Genomic DNA, 8,074 nt, shown 5'->3' with positions numbered 1-8,074 from the left:
TCCTGTTGCTTTGGCATCAAACGAGAATTTGGTTGGGAGGATTTGTTGGGAGGTTTCTCATGGCGATTTATGATCTGTTTGAGTCCGACGTGCAGTGAGAAGCAATGCTGCACGCTGCTGGCCATGCTCTACCTTTCCCCCCTTGGCTGCGACCTCGCCTGCACCCAGTGACCCGCGCTCCACTGTCTTCAGCTCTGTCATTATACCTTCTGCCACCTTTTCTGCCCCTTTGAAATGGAGGCGGGTGCCCGGAGCTGGGTAAACAGTGCACCGTCCGGACTGCGGTTGGGGTGGCAACGTCTGAGAGGTGGAGGCGGTTGACGGCGGGGAATAAATGCTCCTTTCTTTATTTTTTTTCTGGATTCCAGGTCCAGCGGCAAATACAGTTTCATACAAATGCAGTTTCAGGAAGAAGAAAGAACCTTCTTTTTACTTGCAACTGCCCCTCTAATAACTACCTAATAGTACACCATTACTGTAATTGTGTAGATTAAGCTAAAACTGCTGTTTGGTCTCTGTTTGGGACACATGCTATACATTGTGAGGAAGTTTCTATCCAGAATGGCTTGTGGGTGGACATTTTCACCCTCTTTGCCCAGCAGTGATGTGTGCAGATTTACATTTACAACATTTGTCAGATGCCCTTATCCAGAGTGACTTACAATCAGTAGTTACAGGGACAGTCCCCCCTGGAGACACTCAGGGTTAAATGTCTTGCTCAGGGACACAATGGTAGCAAGTGGGATTTGAACCTGGGTCTTCTGGTTCATAGGCATGTGTGTTACCCGCTAGGCTACTACCACCCTGGATACTGTAGTAGGTGTGCACAGGAACTCAATGGAAACGCAAAGGACAATGTGACTAACTACTTGCCACGGGTGTAAGAAGTTGTCTCTGAAAATAGCATTTTATATACCTGTAGAAACCAAATGCACAAATGTCAACTGTAGATGAAGTTGCATGTCTAGCAGATTTGCACGCTGGATGCCGCCGTTATCTCAGGTCCCGTAATAAACATTGGTGCACCCCGGTTACACCCCGGTTCGCAGATGTCCCGCTTTTTTAATGGTGCGGAAATTGGTCTGCTGGTGGGATCGTTAGGCTTCGGGTGTCAAACCACAGCAAGACCAAGGAGTCTGGAAAACCTGGTGGCTGGTCGTGAGAGAGACTGCGCTCGGCGACCGCCAGAACAGCGGAATATATCCCGCGCCAGTGCAACGACCGCGGTCCGGTGGGTTGGTGGGATGTTTAGCCTTTTTCCTTTTTTTTCCTCAGTTAAAATCTGGGTTGCAGCGCAAAGAGAGCAAGGCTGAGAGAGTGAGATAAGCTGTCACAAATGCTCTCGCGTGCTCACGCATGCAGACACACACAAGCCCATAAACACTTTGCTGCATTCTTCCTTGGTATCGATGTCTTTATATATGCAAATGAAACTGACATTCTCTCTCTCTCACACACACACACACACACACACATATATATATATTTGGACACACTGAAGGGCCTTTATTCCTTCCTCATGTCTGCGCTATGCACCAACACACATGCCGTGATGCCAGATGCCGTGACCAGCCAGCGCGTTCGGCTTGTTCGTATTGATTTGGCCATCGTGCGGGATTAGTGTGAAGACACGGGGGAAGCGTCTGACTGACTCCCGGGTCTCGGAGGAGCTGGCACGTTGCTTCGGCACCGGCCAGACCCCATCGGTCCAGTCACATTCCCCTCCGCCTACGGGTCAACTGGCGCCACACATTCATCTAGACTTCACAGCTGTGCAAAAAGCAGCTGTCTACTTCAACCCACCATGTTCACTTGGCATAGATCCTTTTTATTTGATTGTACTTTGATTAGACTTTTGTGGTGGTGTAATGTCACATCAAGTGTGTCTTCAGGAATTACAGAAATAAGCAGATAGAAACAAGAATGTCCTGCCTGCTGATAATCTGGAATTAACTATCTGTTTGTACCTTTTTTGTTGTGCAATTATTTCTCACACCCAGAGGTGAACGTTAAAGATGTTTTTTATAAACTAAATGTAAATGGGAGGAGCCAATAGCAATGATCGACAGCTCTAACTCAACTTCCTAACTCAATACGATCAATACATCTCACATGCAAGTGCAGCGCAAGGTCAGAGGACCACTGTGATGTTCTCCTTAACACATATCTAGGAAAATCGCTGTCTTATTTCAATTTTTGACCAATTTCTGCTAATTATGCAAGCAGAGACTCTCAGAACAAGCCGATCTGGGCATTAATAAACCCAGCTGCACAATGCACTCCGTTCCCTCTCATAATGTTCCTGTTAGTCGGCTGGTCGTGCAGACTGTAAAGAAATTCAGTTAGGAGGTGTGGCCAGTTCTCACCTGCCACACCTGGTGTTGGCTGTCAGAACAGGGCATGAGACTGTTTTTTTTTTAGGAGGGACCGTTACGGAACTTGGGACCGTAAATGTAATCTTAGATTGTGTTAAATATGTTGTTTTTTTTTTTTTTTTTAATAGTTGCATGGCTCATGTGGCAACGCTGTGATCTTTATGGTCATTCATAATCCCATGTGCTCAGTTTTATGAGCCTAATTCTTTTTCACTAGGATCAGGGGCACAGTGGTAGCACCAAACTTTGAGCATATGACTATGATTTACTACAATTATTTACTACCACTCTACTCATGAGCTATTCCATACAAATAATCTAAACCCCTGAGTGGAATCTGATATGTTGTCATTGCTTGCTTGTGTGTGTTTCTGTATTTGGTTGGTGACCGCTGCAGGGTAAAAACACAGTTTACTTAGTTTAAGCTCTGAAGGGCACAACGGAGGCTGCATGCTAATAATTTTGCTTTGCTCTTGGGTCAGATTTTATCACCGTGATGACCTCTGAGATCAGATGCTATAACTCGTCCTTTTTCTGGAGTTACATTTCACGTCTTCTCATGGTAGGAAATTAATTCACTTAATTAATTCAATCTGTTCACTTTACTTTTTCCACTATTATGCTGTAATTCTGACATCCACCAATGAAATCGATATATTAATATGATTCTCTAATTAAAATACATAAACTCCAAAACTTCAACTACCATTGAATTCTATTGGGCAAAAAAAATTATAATGACAGCATGTAGAATCCATTTTTAAAAAGTCTATGGGGCATGAACACTGCCAGTGATATTGTGTTTCAGGGCCGGAGTATTTAATCATTCATCATACTGTAGTCCTGTGTCAAATTCAGCATTTGCCCCAAACAATAAGAGATTAAATTAAAGTCACTCATTGCCGAGAATGGCGGAACTCGCAAGATGAGGAGAAACTCATGTGAGTCATGTGAGGCGCCACGCCCATCACATAAAGGCTGCATATGGGCGAGAAGATTATTTATTATAATGAGGCGCATGCTAAATGCGTCTCATTCATGAAAAATAGCAACATGCTGGGCTTTCTGGATTCCCTGCTGCTTCTTCCCCGCGCACCACCCCCACGTCTCCAGTGTTGAATATGTAGAATTTTGTTCTGCTTTTTTTCCCTTTTCACCCCCTGCTTTGATGAAGGCTCGAGTGAAAGCCGCAGATAAACCGTGGAGCGTGTTTTTCCAGCCTTTTATACTTATCGAAGAATTTCATATGCACTGCTTTTCCTCCTTCCATTAACCACTGCAGCTTTCTTCCCTCCGAGAACTACAATTGCTGCCTTGCAGAAACAACAGCAGTTTCAGGTACCATAGCGCAGGACTGTAGGCAACCATCAGTGACCATGACCTCTAACCATCATAATGCCATCTGATCATCCATGACACGTGACTGAGCAGGGATTGCACGCACCAAATTTGCAGAAATTCCATAGATACATTCCTGCTCTACATACAATGCAATGAGGTCACAGTGACCTTGATCTTTTTTTATCTGATTGAACATTTGCATTTGAGGAAATTCCCTCAAGGTGTTCTTGGGAGATCGCATTCACAAGGTATGGGAATTACATCACTTTGACCTTGGCAATTCAACCCCAAAATTATATTGGTTTCGTCTTAGCGTCAAATTGAATCTTTGTATAAAATATGAGATATTCGAATATTTCCACAATAATTGTATCCACCAGAAAGGAATTCATAACTGGATGGACAGGAAAACTGATGGACAGGTGAATACACAGCAGACAAAGAGCAAAAAAATGCATTTTATCTCTGACAATGAACTTCATGTTGTGTGTTCTGGTACATTTAGTCATTAGAGAGTCAGCGTTGCCTTTTTTGTCTAGATCTTAAACCCAGGGGGTTGATACTCCTTATACACAATAACACATAAAAATGCCAATTTAGGTTTAGATGGACACATTAGGCATATTGCCTCAGTGAATGACAAGTGAACGGATGACGGGTGACAGATTTGCTACGTCAGCAAATCATTTCAGACCCATGATCCCTTCACCTATCCCACACAGGCCATGCATGTGCAGTGTCACATTCCAATCAATGGTCCTAAGCTGGCACTTTCTGAGGACGGCATTAAATATTTACACAGTGTGATTTTGCATGACGCTGGGTGAAGGATCCCTTCACTCGACCCCCAGCTCGTCTATTAAACCTAAACTGAAGGTGCCATTATTTGCTTCCGCTCAGCCCGGAATATGTTTTAGGGTTCCACAGGTGCCCACTTATCATCAGCATTAAAGCAGGGCCGACATCAGCCCGGGTGATAAGGGTGAAGGCTTGCTTTTAGACGGCATCCTTTATCCAGTGATCTGAGGGAGATGGGGACAACAGATGTGCGAGCTTTGTTCTTTTATCTGTGCTGGAAAATTAGGGCCAGGTTTATCAATTATTTCTAAAAAAAAATTTTTTTTCAGCCATTTTACCAGCTTTATAAAAAAAAATACCACAAAACACACTAAGCCTACGGTTTAGAGCTCTTAATAATTGTATTTATCATCTCAGTATTGTCTATAATTCTTAGCATATTTTAAATTTATCCAAATAGGTCATATTTCAAGTACCATGCACATGTACATTCACTCTTCACTCTCACCCAGCACGGTCTTGTGAAAATGGCCACCTGTGGAAGACGTTTGGCACTTCAGAGAAAGGACCAGGTTCACACAGCAATGGGACGGTGCTGGAGATGTTTGAACCATCTTATGCCCTTGTGTGTCTGTGGTTCCCAGACAGCCTCAAGAAACAACAACTGACCTCCACGTTACTACAGACCCCACATCCAACCTGGCTCTGCAGTCCCACTGCAGCGTGATCATATTGACAACGGTTTGTTGGTCTAAAGGAATAATTCTTGTTTCAGGAGCGAGAGGTATCAGGTTCAAATTCCTCTTTACTTTTCAGGGCAATGGTGGCCTAGTGGGTGAGGAATCAAACTCATAATCGTAGGGTTGAGGGTTCGAATCCTGAACCACCAAGGTGCCACTGAGGTCCCCTTGATCAAGGTACAGTCCCCACACACTGCTGTACATCGCAATGACGTTCACTTCACTTTGTCACTTTCATATTGGATATGTATATTAATAAATCTGTTTTCATAAAGAGTCAGTGTGATTATTTCTGATCCAGACATCTTAAAGGTCCCCTTTTTTATATAGGTCTTAGTGGTCCCCTAACACTGTACCTGTATTCTCTTTCCAAAATTCAGGCTTTGTACAGCCACTTTGAGCCAGTCCCACAATGTGATTTCCCCAGCTTTAAATGCTAAAGAGGAGGGAGAGAGGTGGGAGATCAGCCTATAGAAGTGAGGGGGCATTCCCGGAAATGACGGTCACAACATGGCTCATCAACACTGTTCACCAAAAACCAGGAAAACATGTCAGCGTTTTTCCAGGATGAAAAAAAAATCCCCTTGTGATGACATGTAGGGACAAATTCCAGATCCGGCCATCTGAGCTGGAACTTTCACAAAGTTACATTTATATGTCCGGGGACCTTTAAATAAACAAGTGTACATTCATTTATTTATTTCTCTTCTTGCTGTTTGATGGGTGGGTCCGAGGGTGGTGGGTGGATATTGGTCAACAGCTGTTATTTGTTTGTTGTTGAAAAATTGAAAATCACAAATAAAGCAAAATCAATAAATAAGTGTAAGTGAACATACAGGTAAAATTTGCCAAGTTAATGAAAACAATAAAATGTTTTTGTAGATGTCTGTAGACCTGTGTCACAAGTAACAGCCCCAATCAACAGCACAGGCTACAGTGAATCTATAATAATCATAATGATTAGATTATATATTAAAGCTTTGTTCATTTGTAGTTATGTATGAAAACTCATGCAGAAGTACTTGATAACGATGTTGGTGAATGCACCCTGAAAAAAATGATGTCCTAGAGCTCTTGAAAATTCTGACATAGATCGACACTAGCAGAGGCACATTTATTCAACGCAATACATACTGTAATTATTTGTCTGTGGGTGTAATATTATTCATATGAACTGGAGGTGAAGTTGTGACATAGTGATGAATTGCATTTGTCTCGTTGCGGGTGAAAAACATTTTTGGTATGTTTGTGTGCGCTTGGGAAAAAGAGCACCTCAACAGCAACCGGCAGAATGTCATCAAGACCTTGAAATTACAGAAGAAAATCAATTACCACCCCTTAATGGAGGTCTGCAATGGAGGGGACGCCTCTCTTCAGAAACCCCTCTGCTCCAAATCGTCTGCCAAAGACCAGTGGGGCAAATGGTTGACTTTTAACGCTGATTGCCACTGACAGAGGTCAGCCACGAATGTGAAGGTACCCGCCTTCCGCCAGTCCCGGACAATTCTGAGACCATAGGGCTGGTTAATTTGTTTATCGTGAGTAAGAGGAGCCTGCTTCAGGGGCAGATGCTGCAGGGATACGTGTTGAAGATCACGGCTTCTCTCCCTGGAGTCCTGCTGCGTCTGTTTTGCTCGCCGGGAAGAGAAACTAGCTGTGTCACAAGCGCAAAGCCCAGGCTCTCGGATTATGGAAAAACTAAATAAACGCACAGAAAGGTCCCCCTGCCTCCCCCAGTATCTCTGGAAGGTTGCAGTTGGCTCAAGGAGAGCTGGCTGCTGCCGTCGTTCTGCTGCAACACTGCCATCTGCTGGCCGAGGACAAGCAGCGCAGCCCAGTTGTCTTCCCCCTTCCCCCTGTACCCTCTTTGTCTCTGAAATGCCTGAACATTGCTTGGCTATGCCATGGAGACCGGCTCTTTGGAAGGAAGGGAGTCGGGGCACGCTCTTCCTCTTCTTACATGTATGCCACAAAAACACACACACACACACCCATGTTATTATGTCCTGCAAGGTCTGTGCAGTCCTTCTGTAGTCTTCAGATGAAAAGCTGTTCTGTAATTTCCTTCCTTCACCCACCCACTCTCATCTCGCCATCTATTCATAGTGGCCTATTGACATCAACAGGCAAAAATTAAGGTGCCTTTATGTATATGTGCAAAAAAAGGTAAAATATGTAAAATATAAAACATGGTTTGTATTCTAGTTTCTTCTAAATAGCCGCCCTTTGCTATGATTACTGCTTTGCACACTCTTGGCATTCTCTCGATGAGCTTCAAGAGGTCGTCAACTGAAATGCTTTTCCAACAGTCTTGAAGGAGTTCCCAGAGGTGTTTAGCACTTGTTGGCCCCTTTGCCTTCACTCTCGATTGGGTTCAGGTCCGGTGACTGTGGAGGCCAGGTCTCCACTTTTTGTTAAGTACATAACTCCACATGTGTTCATTCATAGTTTTTATGCCTTCAGTGAGAATCTACCAATGTAAATGGTCATGAAAAAAAAGAAAAAATATTTAATGAGAAGGTGTGTCCAAACCTTTGACCTGAACTGTACATCACCCATATTATTCATGCAGTGTTGCTTTTGGAAGCCCTATAGAAGACTGTCAGAAAATGAGGTGCCCATCTGTTGACACTACTTATCCGGACACCTTGTGAAGTCTCGGTTTTTCTTCCCGTTGTAAATATTCTCCTTAACCACCTTGCGGAAGAAGTCTAGCGATCTCTCTGCATAGACAAGCAGGACACCTCGGTACACGTTTTGGGGCATAACCATTAATAAGAGAGAATTCCTTCTGCCCCACAACACAGCAGGCCATGCACT

This window comes from Denticeps clupeoides, chromosome 15, assembly GCF_900700375.1.
Source record: "Denticeps clupeoides chromosome 15, fDenClu1.1, whole genome shotgun sequence".
Classification (NCBI taxonomy): Eukaryota; Metazoa; Chordata; class Actinopteri; order Clupeiformes; family Denticipitidae; genus Denticeps; species Denticeps clupeoides.
The sequence above is the reverse complement of the archived record's forward strand: the minus strand, read 5'-3'. Positions refer to the sequence as shown.